This window comes from Anomaloglossus baeobatrachus, chromosome 5, assembly GCF_048569485.1.
Source record: "Anomaloglossus baeobatrachus isolate aAnoBae1 chromosome 5, aAnoBae1.hap1, whole genome shotgun sequence".
NCBI classification, from domain to species: domain Eukaryota; kingdom Metazoa; phylum Chordata; class Amphibia; order Anura; family Aromobatidae; genus Anomaloglossus; species Anomaloglossus baeobatrachus.
In genome coordinates, this window is record NC_134357.1 from 599,267,271 (window position 1) to 599,282,518 (window position 15,248).

The following is a 15,248-nucleotide window of genomic DNA, read 5'->3' on the forward strand; positions in this document are numbered from 1 at the left end:
ATTCTCAGTCATGTGAGGTATAGATGACCACTAACTGTATTATGATCAGAGATAAAGTTATAAGAATGATCTAATGTATATTTTTTAGTCTTTGTTTTTATAGATGAAACCAGATGGTGGTCGATTCTGCACTGGATATGCTGCTGTTTACACCACATGAGGTAAATTCTAAATTCGACCACTCCCTCCAATCCTATTGATACAGGAGACAGTGATGCATTAATGCCTCTCTTGATGGGTAGAACAGGAGTGGGTAAGAGTCTTTAGAGGTGTATGTAGGTTGTAGATTTTTTCCTGTTGTCAAATGAATTAGGTATGCCGAAAAGAAAGTCTAGATCTGAGTTGATGGATTCGGATGGAGATCCTCGCACAGGTGCAGCTGACCAAGAAGCAGTGAACGGGCCTAGAGTTGAGAGTCTTTCACCAATACCGACCATGCCTTGGTGACATTGGTCACGTCAGTGACTTCTGTCACTCCTTGTGTTCTTAAATCCCTACAGGAACAAGCAAAACAACAAGGAATGGAGTGTGACATGCAGGGAGTCAGCTGACTGAAGAAGGTCTGTGGACAAAGGGTGGTAAGCTTTCTCTGCCATGAGAGCTCTTCTTAATGATGGCCCAGGTAACATCTGTGAAAGACAATTGTCAGTGTGTGCTTTGGTGACGCCAGGGTTCAGTACCCAGGTGGGCAGATTCACCCAGTCTTGTGAGACAAGTGCCTAGAACGAAGTGAGAAAAAACTGTAAAGAGTCCGTAGAAAAACCCTGCACCTGCTCTACCCATTCTTAGAGACTGCAAACTGATTATAGATGTATATCATGAGCACGTTGTATGCAAGTCTGTGCGTGTTGTGTAAATTTCTCTCCAGGTTTGGTCAGAGGCATTCCAGTGCAGACAACGACATTATTGTTGAGAAGCACATGAAGGTGGTATGTAAAGAAAAATGTGTTTACAAAAAGTGTATATTTTATAGAAAAGTGGAAACTAGTAAATCATGTATAAAATGTATATGGTTTTCTTTTTGCAATAAGCAGGTCTTTATGTAAGATGTTTTTTGGTTTAGCATAGACATGTATATTTTTATATAATTGACTGAATAGTGTGATAATCAGGTGTATTCTCCAATTCCAGATTTTAAATCAGAGCTATTAGCATATGGTCTCCAGGCAGGAGACTGATTGATCCTAAAGGACAAGCGAGAAAGAGCCATGAGTCAACACTAGATGAGCCGATCCAACCACAGAAACATCTATGGATCCACACCTCGCATTGTAGAAGGGTTAATCAACCAGAGCTGCACTGAGTTTTCTGCTCATACTTATCCTTTTCAGAAAACCCTGTACAGTTTTAGACCATTATTGCCAGAACAGTTAGAAGAGAGGACTTAGAGAACCTTGAGACATGGGAAAGTCCAACTACAAAGGGTGAGGACTCGCCTAGGAGTCCTTGGTCTCAAACCGGTGAAGAAAACCCCTTTCCCCTTTCCGCCCATGTTTCAACGTTCAGTTAGGCAGGTTTTTCAACAGATCTTTCTACCTCTCTTCCTAAGGGAACACAGTACCCTTAGAATTCAGAAATAGCAGAAGTAAGTCTTTAGGGGGGACTGTTGAGGATAAAGAATTGAGTATCCAAAAATACTTAATTCAGCCATTTCATAGACTCAGTTATATAGTTCAGTAGATGTGAACTAACACACATATTTGTGAATGCTTTTGTTTCTTACTAACATGTATATATGTATATTGCATATTCAGTGTATTTTCCTTAGACTCAGTATATACTAGGATATATATATATATGTATAGCTTGAAGATGGCCACCATTTCCTGTTCTACACCCAAGACAGATGGACAAGGAAAATTCCTGGAGCCTGGATTGACCAATCCACGGAGAATATGCAGATCTCTCTACGTCATGAAGCCCTGACCTACGATACCTGATTGGACTAAAACTTTTGTTTACACCCCCTTACTGCTCGGTTTAGAGTTTCTTTCAAACAATAAAAAACACACTTGGTTAAGAGCCAGTTATGGAGATAGATATAACTGACTTGCTGTGCAGTTATTTATTCTCGTGTGCACACATGACATTTTTAATTAGAAACAGCAGCCGGATATCGAGAGATCCTTTGAGTCTCATCATCATCGTCATTCTGACCTTGACACACCCATACACCGGAACCCGTGCCGCGCACCCGTACACTGGAGCCCGTGCCCCGCACCCACACACCGGAGCTCGTGCCCCGCACCCGTACACTGGAGCCCGTGCCTTGCACCCGTACACCGGAGCCCATGCCCCACACCCGTACACCGGAACCCGTACCCCGCACCCGTACACTGGAGCCTGTGCCCCGCACCCATACACTGGAACCCGTACCCCGCACCCATACACTGGAGCCCGTGCCCCGCACCCATACACCCGAGCCCGTGCCCCGCACCCGTACACCGGAGCCCGTGCCCCGCCCCCATATACTGGAGCTTGTGCCCCGCACCCATACACCCGAGCCTGTGCCTTGCACCCGTACACTGGAGCCCGTGCCCCACACCGGAGCTCGAGCACCACACCCGTACACTGGAGCTTGTGCCCCGCACCCATACACCCGAGCCCGTGCCTCGCACCCGTACACTGGAGCCCGTGCCCTGCACCCACACACCGGAGCTCGTGAACCGTACCCGTACACCGGAGCCCGTGCCCTGCACCCACACACCGGAGCTCGTGCACCGTACCCGTACACTGGAGCCCGTGCCCCGCACCCATACACTGGAGCCCGTGCCCCGCACCCATACACTGGAGACCGTGCCCCGCACCTGTACACTGGAGCCCGTGCCCCGCACCTGTACACTGGAGCCCATGCCCCGCACCTGTACACCCAAGCCCATGCCCCGCACCTGTACACTGGAGCCCGTGCCCCGCACCTGTACACCGGAGCTTGTGCCCCGCACCTGTACACCCGAGCCCGTGCCCCGCACCCATACACCCGAGCCCGTGCCCCACACCCATACACCGGAGCCCGTGCCCCGCACCCGTACACTGGAGCCAATGCCCCGCACCCATACACCGGAACCCGTGCCCCGCACCTGTACACTGGAGCTTGTGCCGCGCACCTGTACACCCGAGCCCGTGCCCCGCACCCATACACCGGAGCCCGTGCCCCGCACCTGTACACCCGAGCCTGTGCCCCGCACCCATACACTGGAGTCAGTGCCCCGCACCCATACACCGAAGCCCGTGTCCTGCACCTGTACACCCGAGCCCGTGCCCCGCACCCATACACCCGAGCCCGTGCCCCGCACTCGTACACTGGAGCCAGTGCCCCGCACCCGTACATCGGAGCCCGTGTCCCGCACCTGTACACTGGAGCCTGTGCCCCGCACCCGTACACTGGAGCCAGTGCCCCGCACCCATACACTGGAGCCTGTGCCCCGCACCTGTACACTGGAGCCTGTGCCCCGCACCCGTACACTGGAGCCAGTGCCCCGCACCCATACACTGGAGCCTGTGCCCCGCACCTGTACACTGGAGCCTGTGCCCCGCACCTGTACACTGGAGCCTGTGCCCCGCACCCATACACTGGAGCCTGTGCCCCGCACCCGTACACTGGAGCCAGTGCCCCGCACCCATACACTGGAGACCGTGCCCCGCACCTGTACACTGGAGCCCGTGCCCCGCACCTGTACACTGGAGCCCATGCCCCGCACCTGTACACCCAAGCCCATGCCCCGCACCTGTACACTGGAGCCCGTGCCCCGCACCTGTACACCGGAGCTTGTGCCCCGCACCTGTACACCCGAGCCCGTGCCCCGCACCCATACACCCGAGCCCGTGCCCCACACCCATACACCGGAGCCCGTGCCCCGCACCCGTACACTGGAGCCAATGCCCCGCACCCATACACCGGAACCCGTGCCCCGCACCTGTACACTGGAGCTTGTGCCGCGCACCTGTACACCCGAGCCCGTGCCCCGCACCCATACACCGGAGCCCGTGCCCCGCACCTGTACACCCGAGCCTGTGCCCCGCACCCATACACTGGAGTCAGTGCCCCGCACCCATACACCGAAGCCCGTGTCCTGCACCTGTACACCCGAGCCCGTGCCCCGCACCCATACACCCGAGCCCGTGCCCCGCACTCGTACACTGGAGCCAGTGCCCCGCACCCGTACATCGGAGCCCGTGTCCCGCACCTGTACACTGGAGCCTGTGCCCCGCACCCGTACACTGGAGCCAGTGCCCCGCACCCATACACTGGAGCCTGTGCCCCGCACCTGTACACTGGAGCCTGTGCCCCGCACCCGTACACTGGAGCCAGTGCCCCGCACCTGTACACTGGAGCCTGTGCCCCGCACCTGTACACTGGAGCCTGTGCCCCGCACCCATACACTGGAGCCTGTGCCCCGCACCCGTACACTGGAGCCAGTGCCCCGCACCCGTACATCGGAGCCCGTGTCCCGCACCTGTACACTGGAGCCTGTGCCCCGCACCTGTACACCCGAGCCCGTGCCCCGCACCTGTACACTGGAGCCTGTGCCCCGCACTCGTACACAGGAAACATCAGAGTTATCGGGGGGGGGGAGGGGGGGGCATTGCTATCATTACTGAGATGCCTCCTACAAGTCTCAGCACATCAGGCCCCGGGGGCTCCACACACTTCTGTGTATGCAGAACAGACAGAGAGAGAGGTAGAGACCCCCGGGGGGAAAACGCCCCACCCACATATAATCTACAAATATAATACACTGATAGAGATGTGCATGGTGCAATATTCTGCAGAGAGGTCAGTGGTGTAATAATCTGCAGGATATATAACTATGTATCTGTCAGGAGGTGGAGGAGCGATGCTCTGCAGAGAGGTCAGTGGGGTAATAATCTGCAGGATATATCACTATGTATGTGTCAGGAGGAGGAGGAGGGATGCTCTGCAGAGAGGTCAGAGGTGTAATAATCTGCAGAATATATCAGTATGTATGTGTCAGGAGGTGGAGGAGCGATGCTCTGCAGAGAGGTCAGTGGGGTAATAATCTGCAGGATATATCACTATGTATCTGTCAGGAGGTGGAGGAGCGATGCTCTGCAGAGAAGTCAGAGGTGTAATACTCTGCAGGATATATCACTATGTATCTGTCAGGAGGTGGAGGAGCGATGCTCTGCAGAGAGGTCAGTGGTGTAATAATCTGCAGGATATATCACTATGTATCTGTCAGGAGGAGGAGCGATGCTCTGCAGAGAGGTCAGTGGTGTAATACTCTGCAGGATATATCACTATATATGTGTCAGGAGGAGGAGCGATGCTCTGCAGAGAGGTCAGTGGTGTAATACTCTGCAGGATATATTACTATGTATCTGTCAGGAGGAGGAGCGATGCTCTGCAGAAAGGTCAGTGGTGTAATAATCTGCAGGATATATCACTATGTATGTGTCAGGAGGTGGAGGAGCGATGATCTGCAGAGAGGTCAGGGGTGTAATACTCTGCAGGATATGTCACTATGTATGTGTCAGGAGGTGGAGGAGCGATGCTCTGCAGAGGTCAGTGGTGTGATACTCTGCAGGATATGTCACCATGTATGTGTCAGGAGGTGGAGGAGCGATGCTTTGCAGAGAGGTCAGTGGTGTGATACTCTGCAGGATATGTCACCATGTATGTGTCAGGAGGTGGAGGAGCGATGCTCTGCAGAGAGGTCAGTGGTGTAATAATCTGCAGGATATATCACTATGTATCTGTCAGGAGGTGGAGGAGCAATGCTCTGCAGAGAGGTCAGTGGTGTAATAATCTGCAGGATATATCACTATGTATCTGTCAGGAGGGGGAGGAGCGATGCTCTGCAGAGAGGTCAGTGGTGTAATACTCTGCAGGATATATCACTATGTATCTGTCAGGAGGTGGAGGAGCGATGCTCTGCAGAGAGGTCAGTGGTGTAATAATCTGCAGGATATATCACTATGTATCTGTCAGGAGGAGGAGCGATGCTCTGCAGAGAGGTCAGTGGTGTAATAATCTGCAGGATATATCACTATGTATGTGTCAGGAGCTGGAGGAGCGATGCTCTGCAGAGAGGTCAGAAGTGTAATACTCTGCAGGATATATCACTATGTATCTGTCAGGAGGTGGAGGAGCGATGCTCTGCAGAGAGGTCAGTGGTGTAATAATCTGCAGGATATATCACTATGTATCTGTCAGGAGGTGGAGGAGCAATGCTCTGCAGAGAGGTCAGTGGTGTAATAATCTGCAGGATATATCCCTATGTATCTGTCAGGAGGTGGAGGAGCAATGCTCTGCAGAGAGGTCAGTGGTGTAATAATCTTCAGGATATATCACTATGTATCTGTCAGGAGGTGGAGGAGCGATGCTCTGCAGAGAGGTCAGTGGTGTAATACTCTGCAGGATATATCACTATGTATCTGTCAGGAGGTGGAGGAGCGATGCTCTGCAGAGAGGTCAGTGGTGTAATACTCTGCAGGATATATCACTATGTATGTGTCAGGAGGTGGAGGAACGATGCTCTGCAGAGAGGTCAGTGGTGTAATAATCTGCAGGATATATCACTATGTATGTGTCAGGAGGTGGAGGAGCGATAGTCTGCAGAGAGGTCAGTGGTGTAATAATCTGCAGGATATATCACTATGTATCTGTCAGGAGGTGGAGGAGCGATGCTCTGCAGAGAGGTCAGGGGTGTAATAATCTGCAGGATATATCACTATGTATCTGTCAGGAGGTGAAGGAGCGATGCTCTGCAGAGAGGTCAGTGGTGTAATACTCTGCAGGATATATCACTATGTATCTGTCAGGAGGTGGAGGAGCGATGCTCTGCAGAGAGGTCAGTGGTGTAATACTCTGCAGGATATATCACTATGTATGTGTCAGGAGGTGGAGGAGCGATGCTCTGCAGAGAGGTCAGTGGTGTAATAATCTGCAGGATATATCACTATGTATGTGTCAGGAGATGGAGGAGCGATAGTCTGCAGAGAGGTCAGTGGTGTAATAATCTGCAGGATATATCACTATGTATGTGTCAGGAGGTGGAGGAGCGATGCTCTGCAGAGAGGTCAGTGGTGTAATAATCTGCAGGATATATCACTATGTATCTGTCAGGAGGTGGAGGAGCGATGCTCTGCAGAGAGGTCAGTGGTGTAATAATCTGCAGGATATATCACTATGTATCTGTCAGGAGGTGGAGGAGCGATGCTCTGCAGAGAGGTCAGTGGTGTAATAATCTGCAGGATATTTCACTATGTATGTGTCAGGAGGTGGAGGAGTGATGCTCTGCAGAGAGGTCAGTGGTGTAATAATCTGCAGGATATATCACTATGTATGTGTCAGGAGGTGGAGGAGCGATAGTCTGCAGAGAGGTCAGTGGTGTAATAATCTGCAGGATAGATCACTATGTATGTCTCAGGAGGTGGAGGAGTGATGCTCTGCAGAGAGGTCAGTGGTGTAATAATCTGCAGGATATATCACTATGTATCTGTCAGGAGGTGGAGGAGCGATGCTCTGCAGAGAGGTCAGTGGTGTAATAATCTGCAGGATATATCACTATGTATGTGTCAGGAGGTGGAGGAGTGATGCTCTGCAGAGAGGTCAGTGGTGTAATAGTCTGCAGAATATATCACTATGTATCTGTCAGGAGGTGGAGGAGCGATGCTCTGCAGAGAGGTCAGTGGTGTAATAATCTGCAGGATATATCACTATGTATGTGTCAGGAGGTGGAGGAGCGATAGTCTGCAGAGAGGTCAGTGGTGTAATAATCTGCAGGATATATCACTATGTATCTGTCAGGAGGTGGAGGAGCGATGCTCTGCAGAGAGGTCAGTGGTGTAATAATCTGCAGGATATATCACTATGTATGTGTCAGGAGGTGGAGGAGCGATAGTCTGCAGAGAGGTCAGTGGTGTAATAATCTGCAGGATATATCACTATGTATCTGTCAGGAGGTGGAGGAGTGATACTCTGCAGAGAGGTCAGTGGTGTAATAATCTGCAGGATATATCACTATGTATGTGTCAGGAGGTGGAGGAGCGATAGTCTGCAGAGAGGTCAGTGGTGTAATAATCTGCAGGATATATCACTATGTATGTGTCAGGAGGTGGAGGAGCGATGCTCTGCAGAGAGGTCAGTGGTGTAATAATCTGCAGGATATATCACTATGTATCTGTCAGGAGGTGGAGGAGTAATACTCTGCAGAGAGGTCAGTGGTGTAATACTCTGCAGCATATATCACTATGTATCTGTCAGGAGGTGGAGGAGCGATGCTCTGCAGAGAGGTCAGTGGTGTAATAATCTGCAGGATATATCACTATGTATCTGTCAGGAGGTGGAGGAGCGATAGTCTGCAGAGAGGTCAGTGGTGTAATAATCTGTAGGATAGATCACTATGTATCTGTCAGGAGGTGGAGGAGCGATGCTCTGCAGAGAGGTCAGTGGTGTAATAATCTGCAGGATATATCACTATGTATCTGTCAGGAGGTGGAGGAGCGATAGTCTGCAGAGAGGTCAGTGGTGTAATAATCTGCAGGATATATCACTATGTATCTGTCAGGAGGTGGAGGAGTGATGCTCTGCAGAGAGGTCAGTGGTGTAATACTCTGCAGGATATATCACTATGTATCTATCAGGAGGTGGAGGAGCGATAGTCTGCAGAGAGGTCAGTGGTGTAATAATCTGCAGGATATATCACTATGTATGTGTCAGGAGGTGGAGGAGCGATGCTCTGCAGAGAGGTCAGTGGTGTAATACTCTGCAGAATATATCACTATGTATCTGTCAGGAGGTGGAGGAGCGATGCTCTGCAGAGAGGTCAGTGGTGTAATACTCTGCAGGATATATCACTATGTATGTGTCAGGAGGTGGAGGAGCGATAGTCTGCAGAGAGGTCAGTGGTGTAATAATCTGCAGGATAGATCACTATGTATGTGTCAGGAGGTGGAGGAGCGATGCTCTGCAGAGGTCAGCGGTGTAATACTCTGCAGGATATATCACTATGTATGTGTAAGGAGGTGGAGGAGCGATAGTCTGCAGAGAGGTCAGTGGTGTAATAGTCTGCAGGATATATCACTATGTATCTGTCAGGAGGTGGAGGAGCGATAGTCTGCAGAGAGGTCAGTGGTGTAATAATCTGTAGGATAAATCACTATGTATCTGTCAGGAGGTGGAGGAGTGATGCTCTGCAGAGAGGTCAGTGGTGTAATACTCTGCAGGATATATCACTATGTATCTGTCAGGAGGTGGAGGAGCGATAGTCTGCAGAGAGGTCAGTGGTGTAATAATCTGCAGGATATATCACTATGTATCTGTCAGGAGGTGGAGGAGCGATGCTCTGCAGAGGTCAGAGGTGTAATAATCTGCAGGATATATCACTATGTATGTGTCAGGAGGTGGAGGAGCGATGCTCTGCAGAGGTCAGTGGTGTAATACTCTGCAGGATATATCACTATGTATGTGTCAGGAGGTGGAGGAGCGATGCTCTGCAGAGGTCAGGGGTGTAATAATCTGCAGGATATATCACTTTGTATGTGTCAGGAGGTGGAGGAGTGATGCTCTGCAGAGAGGTCAGTGGTGTAATAGTCTGCAGGATATATCACTATGTATGTGTCAGGAGGTGGAGGAGCGATGCTCTGCAGAGAGGTCAGTGGTGTAATACTCTGCAGGATATATCACTATGTATGTGTCAGGAGGTGGAGGAGCGATGCTCTGCAGAGAGGTCAGGGGTGTAATACTCTGCAGAATATATCACTATGTATGTGTCAGGAGGTGGAGGAGCGATGCTCTGCAGAGAGGTCAGGGGTGTAATACTCTGCACAATATATCACTATGTATGTGTCAGGAGGTGGAGGAGCGATGCTCTGCAGAGGTCAGTGGTGTAATACTCTGCAGGATATATCACTATGTATGTGTCAGGAGGTGGAGGAGCGATGCTCTGCAGAGAGGTCAGTGGTGTAATAATCTGCAGGATATATCACTATGTATGTGTCAGGAGGTGGAGGAGCGATGCTCTGCAGAGAGGTCAGTGGTGTAATACTCTGCAGGATATATCACTATGTATGTGTCAGGAGGTGGAGGAGCGATGCTCTGCAGAGAGGTCAGTGGTGTAATACTCTGCAGGATATATCACTATGTATGTGTCAGGAGGTGGAGGAGCGATGCTCTGCAGAGGTCAGTGGTGTAATACTCTGCAGGATACCGGACTCACCTGCGGATACGAGGCAGCGTGCGGCGGTGTCTCCGGTGATCTGGGTGGTTTCAGGCTCAGGGAAGAGGAGGAGGGAGGAGCGCCGCACACTGCCTTGTGAAAGTATTCATACCCCCGGAACATTTCCACATTTTTCACATTGCAGCCACACACCTAAATGTATATGACTGAGTGCACATATACATGTAAATGTGAGAATTGTGCGTGCGTTAGTATTCAGCCCCCGGAGTCAGTGCTTTGTAGGACCCCCTTCCTCTGTCTCTCAGCGCTGCACAGCTAGAAGTGACCACTAAAATGCTGGGGTGCTCGCCTCATGTACCCCAGTATGTAATGGAAGTCAATGGGAAACTCTAGCATTTCACCCGGAAGGGGAGCAGCGCGGGGAAGACGCCCGGAAGGGGAGCAGCGCGGGGGAGACGCCCGGAAAGGGAGCAGCGCGGGGGAGACGCCCGGAAGGGGAGCAGCGCGGGGGAGACGCCCGGAGGGGGAGCAATGTAAGGAATACACCTGGAATGGGAGCAGTGTAGGGAAGACGCCTGGAATGGGAGCAGTGTGGGGGAAGACGCCTGGAATGGGAGCAGTGTGGGGGAAGATGCCTGGAATGTGAGCAGTGTGGGGGAAGACGCCTGGAATGGGAGCAGTGTAGGGAAGATGCCTGGAATGGGAGCAGTGTGGGGGAAGACGCCTGGAATGGGAGCAGTGTGGGGAAGACGCTTGGAATGGGAGCAATGTAGGGGAAGACGCCTGGAATGGGAGCAGTGTGGGGGAAGACGCCTGTAAGGGGAGCAGTGTGGAGGAAGACGCTTGGAATGGGAGCAATGTAGGGGAAGACGCCTGGAATGGGAGCAGTGTGGGGGAAGACGCCTGGAATGGGAGCAGTGTAGGGAAGATGCCTGGAATGGAAGCAGTGTGGGGGAAGATGCATGGAATGGGAGCAGTGTGGGGGAAGACGCCTGGAATGGGAGCAGTGTGGGGGAAGACGCCTGGAATGGGAGCAGTGTGGGGGAAGATGCCTGGAATGGGAGCAGTGTGGGGGAAGATGCCTGGAATGGGAGCAGTGTGGGGAAAGACGCCTAGAATGGGAGCAGTGTGGGGGAAGACGCCTGGAATGGGAGCAGTGTAGGGGAAGATGCCTGGAATAGGAGCAATGTGGGGGAAGACGCCTAGAATGGGAGCAGTGTGGGGGAAGACGCCTGGAATGGGAGCAGTGTGGGGGAAGACGCCTGGATGGGAGCAGTGTAGGGGAAGATGCCTGGAATGGGAGCAATGTGGGGGAAGATGCCTGGAATGGGAGCAGTGTGGGGGAAGATGCCTGGAATGGGAGCAGTGTGGGGGAAGACGCCTGGATGGGAACAGTGTGGGGGAAGACGCCTGGAATGGGAGCAGTGTGGGGGAAGATGCCTGGAATGGGAGCAGTGTGGGGGAAGATGCCTGGAATGGGAGCAGTGTGGGGGAAGACGCCTAGAATGGGAGCAGTGTGGGGGAAGACGCCTGGAATGGGAGCAGTGTAGGGGAAGATGCCTGGAATAGGAGCAATGTGGGGGAAGACGCCTAGAATGGGAGCAGTGTGGGGGAAGACGCCTGGAATGGGAGCAGTGTGGGGGAAGACGCCTGGATGGGAGCAGTGTAGGGGAAGATGCCTGGAATGGGAGCAATGTGGGGGAAGACGCCTGGATGGGAGCAGTGTAGGGGAAGATGCCTAGAATGGGAGAAGTGTGGGGGAAGACGCCTGGATGGGAGCAGTGTAGGGGAAGACGCCTGGAATGGGAGCAGTGTAGGGGGAAGATGCCTAGAATGGGAGCAGTGTGGGGGAAGATGCCTGGATGGGAGCAGTGTAGGGGAAGATGCCTAGAATGGGAGCAGTGTGGGAGAAGACGCCTGGTATGGGAGCAGTGTGGGGGAAGATGCCTGGAATGGGAGCAGTGTAGGGGAAGATGCCTGGAATAGGAGCAGTGTGGGGGAAGACGCCTGGATGGGAGCAGTGTAGGGGAAGATGCCTAGAATGGGAGCAGAGTGGGGGAAGACGCCTGGATAGGAGCAGTGTAGGGGAAGACGCCTGGAATAGGAGCAGTGTGGGGGAAGACGCATGGAATGGGAGCAGTGTAGGGGAAGATGCCTGGAATAGGAGCAGTGTGGGGGAAGACGCCTGGAATGGGAGCAGTGTGGGGAAGACGCCTGGAATGGGAGCAGTGTGGGGAAGACGCCTGGAATGGGAGCAGTGTAGGGAAGACGCCTGGAATGGGAGCAGTGTGGGGAAGACGTCTGGAAGGGGTGCAGTGTGGGGAAGACGCCTGGAATGGGAGCAGTGTGGGGAAGACGCCTGGAATGGGAGCAATGTGGGGAAGACGCTTGGAATGTGAGCAGTGTTGGGGAAGACGCCTGGAATGGGAGCAGTGTGGGGAAGATGCCTGGAATGGGAGCAGTGTGGGGAAGACGCCTGGAATGGGAGCAGTGTGGGGAAGACGCCTGGAATAGGAGCAGTGTAGTGAAGACGCCTGGAATGGGAGCAGTGTAGGGAAGATGCCTGGAATGGGAGCAGTGTAGGGGAAGACGCCTGGAATAGGAGTAGTGTAGGGAAGACGCCTGGAATGGGAGCAGTGTAGGGGAAAACGCCTGGAATGGGAGCAGTGTGGGGGAAGACGCCTGGATGGGAGCAGTGTAGGGGAAGATGCCTGGAATAGGAGCAGTGTGGGGGAAGACGCCTGGATGGGAGCAGTGTAGGGGAAGATGCCTAGAATGGGAGCAGTGTGGGGGAAGACGCCTGGATGGGAGCAGTGTAGGGGAAGACGCCTGGAATAGGAGCAGTGTGGGGGAAGACGCATGGAATGGGAGCAGTGTAGGGGAAGATGCCTGGAATAGGAGCAGTGTGGGGGAAGACGCCTGGAATGGGAGCAGTGTGGGGAAGACGCCTGGAATGGGAGCAGTGTAGGGAAGACGCCTGGAATGGGAGCAGTGTGGGGAAGACGTCTGGAAGGGGTGCAGTGTGGGGAAGACGCCTGGAATGGGAGCAGTGTGGGGAAGACGCCTGGAATGGGAGCAGTGTGGGGAAGACGCTTGGAATGTGAGCAGTGTTGGGGAAGACGCCTGGAATGGGAGCAGTGTGGGGAAGATGCCTGGAATGGGAGCAGTGTGGGGAAGACGCCTGGAATGGGAGCAGTGTGGGGAAGACGCCTGGAATAGGAGCAGTGTAGTGAAGACGCCTGGAATGGGAGCAGTGTAGGGAAGATGCCTGGAATGGGAGCAGTGTAGGGAAGACGCCTGGAATAGGAGTAGTGTTGGGAAGACGCCTGGAATGGGAGCAGTGTAGGGAAGACGCCTGGAATAGGAGTAGTGTGGGGAAGATGCCTGGAATGGGAGCAGTGTGGGGAAGACGCCTGGAATGGGAGCAGTGTGGGGAAGATGCCTGGAATGGGAGCAGTGTGGGGAAGACGCCTGGAATGGGAGCAGTGTGGGGAAGACGCCTGGAATAGGAGCAGTGTAGTGAAGACGCCTGGAATGGGAGCAGTGTAGGGAAGACGCCTGGAATAGGAGTAGTGTAGGGAAGACGCCTGGAATGGGAGCAGTGTAGGGGAAAACGCCTGGAATGGGAGCAGTGTAGGGGAAAACGCCTGGAATGGGAGCAGTGTGGGGGATGACGCCTGGAATGGGAGCAGTATAGGGGAAGACGCCTGGAATGGGAGCAGTGTAGGGAAGACGCCTGGAATGGGAGCAGTGTAGGGGAAGACGCCTGGAATAGGAGCAGTGTAGGGAAAACGCCTGGAATGGGAGCAGTGTAGGGGAAGACGCCTGTAATGGGAGCAGTGTAGGGAAGATGCCTGGAATGGGAGCAGTGTAGGGGAGGATGACTGGAATAGGAGCAGTGTGGGGGAAGACGCCTGGAATGGGAGCAGTGTGGGGGAAGACGCCTGGAATGGGAGCAGTGTGGGGGAAGACGCCTGGAATGGGAGAAGTGTAGGGAAGACACATGGAATGGGAGCAGTGTGGGGGAAGACGCCTGGAATGGGAGCAGTGTAGGGGAGGACGCCTGGAATGGGAGCAGTGTGGGGGAAGACACCTGGAATGGGAGCAGTGTGGGGGAAGACGCCTGGAATGGGAGCAGTGTGGGGGAAGACGCCTGGATGGGAGCAGTGTAGGGGAAGACGCTCGGAATAGGAGCAGTGTAGGAGAAGATGCCTGGAATAGGAGTAGTGTAGGGAAGACGCATGGAATGGGAGCAGTATAGGGGAAGACGCCTGGAATAGGAGCAGTGTAGGGAAGACGCCTGGAATGGGAGCAGTGTAGGGGAAGACGCCTGGAATAGGAGCAGTGTAGGGAAGACGCCTGGAATGGGAGCAGTGTAGGGGAAGACGCCTGGAATGGGAGCAGTGTAGGGGAAGACGCCTGGAATGGGAGCAGTGTAGGGGTAGACGCCTGGAATGGGAGCAGTGTAGGGGAAGACGCCTGGAATAGGAGCAGTGTGGGGGAAGACGCCTGGAATAGGAGCAGTGTGGGGAAGATGCCTGGAATGGGAGCAGTGTAGGGAAGATGCCTGGATGGGAGCAGTGTAGGGGAACACGCCTGGAAAAGGAGCAGTGTAGGGAAGACGCCGGGAATGGGAGCAGTGTAGGGGAAGACGCCTGGAATAGGAGCAGTGTAGGGGAAGACGCCTGGAATGGGAGCAGTGTAGAGAAGACGCCTGGAATGGGAGCAGTGTAGGGGAAGACGCCTGGAATGGGAGCAGTGTAGGGAAGACGCCTGGAATGGGAGCAGTGTGGGGGAAGACGCCTGGAATGAAAGCAGTGTGGGGGAAGACGCCTGGAATGGGAGCAGTGTGGGGGAAGATGCCTGGAATGGGAGAAGTGTAGGGAAGATGCTTGGAATGGGAGCAGTGTGGGGGAAGACGCCTGGAATGGGAGCACTGTAGGGAAGACGCCTGGAATGGGAGCAATGTGGGGAAGACGCCTGGAATGGGAGCAGTGTGGGGGAAGACGCCTGGAATGGGAGCAGTGTAGGGAAGACGCCTGGATGGGAGCAGTGTAGGGGAAGACGCCTGGAATGGGAGCAGTGTGGGGGAAGACTCCTGGAATG

General features: G+C 53.6%; 1 protein-coding gene across 3 annotated transcripts in view; it reads right to left on the bottom strand.

The window, feature by feature from the left end:
* Window positions 1-15,248, bottom strand: part of LOC142312557 (actin-related protein 2/3 complex subunit 1A-like) — a 253,388-nt gene that overhangs the window by 155,329 nt on the left and 82,811 nt on the right. Inside the window, exon 1 of one of the 3 annotated variants that reach the window (XM_075351545.1) lies at window positions 10,182-10,234. The exons of the other annotated variants lie outside the window; for them this stretch is intronic. The gene's annotated coding sequence lies outside the window, so the exon portion shown is untranslated. Of the gene's footprint in view, window positions 1-10,181; window positions 10,235-15,248 lie in introns of those variants that run through there. 3 annotated transcript variants of the gene reach the window in all.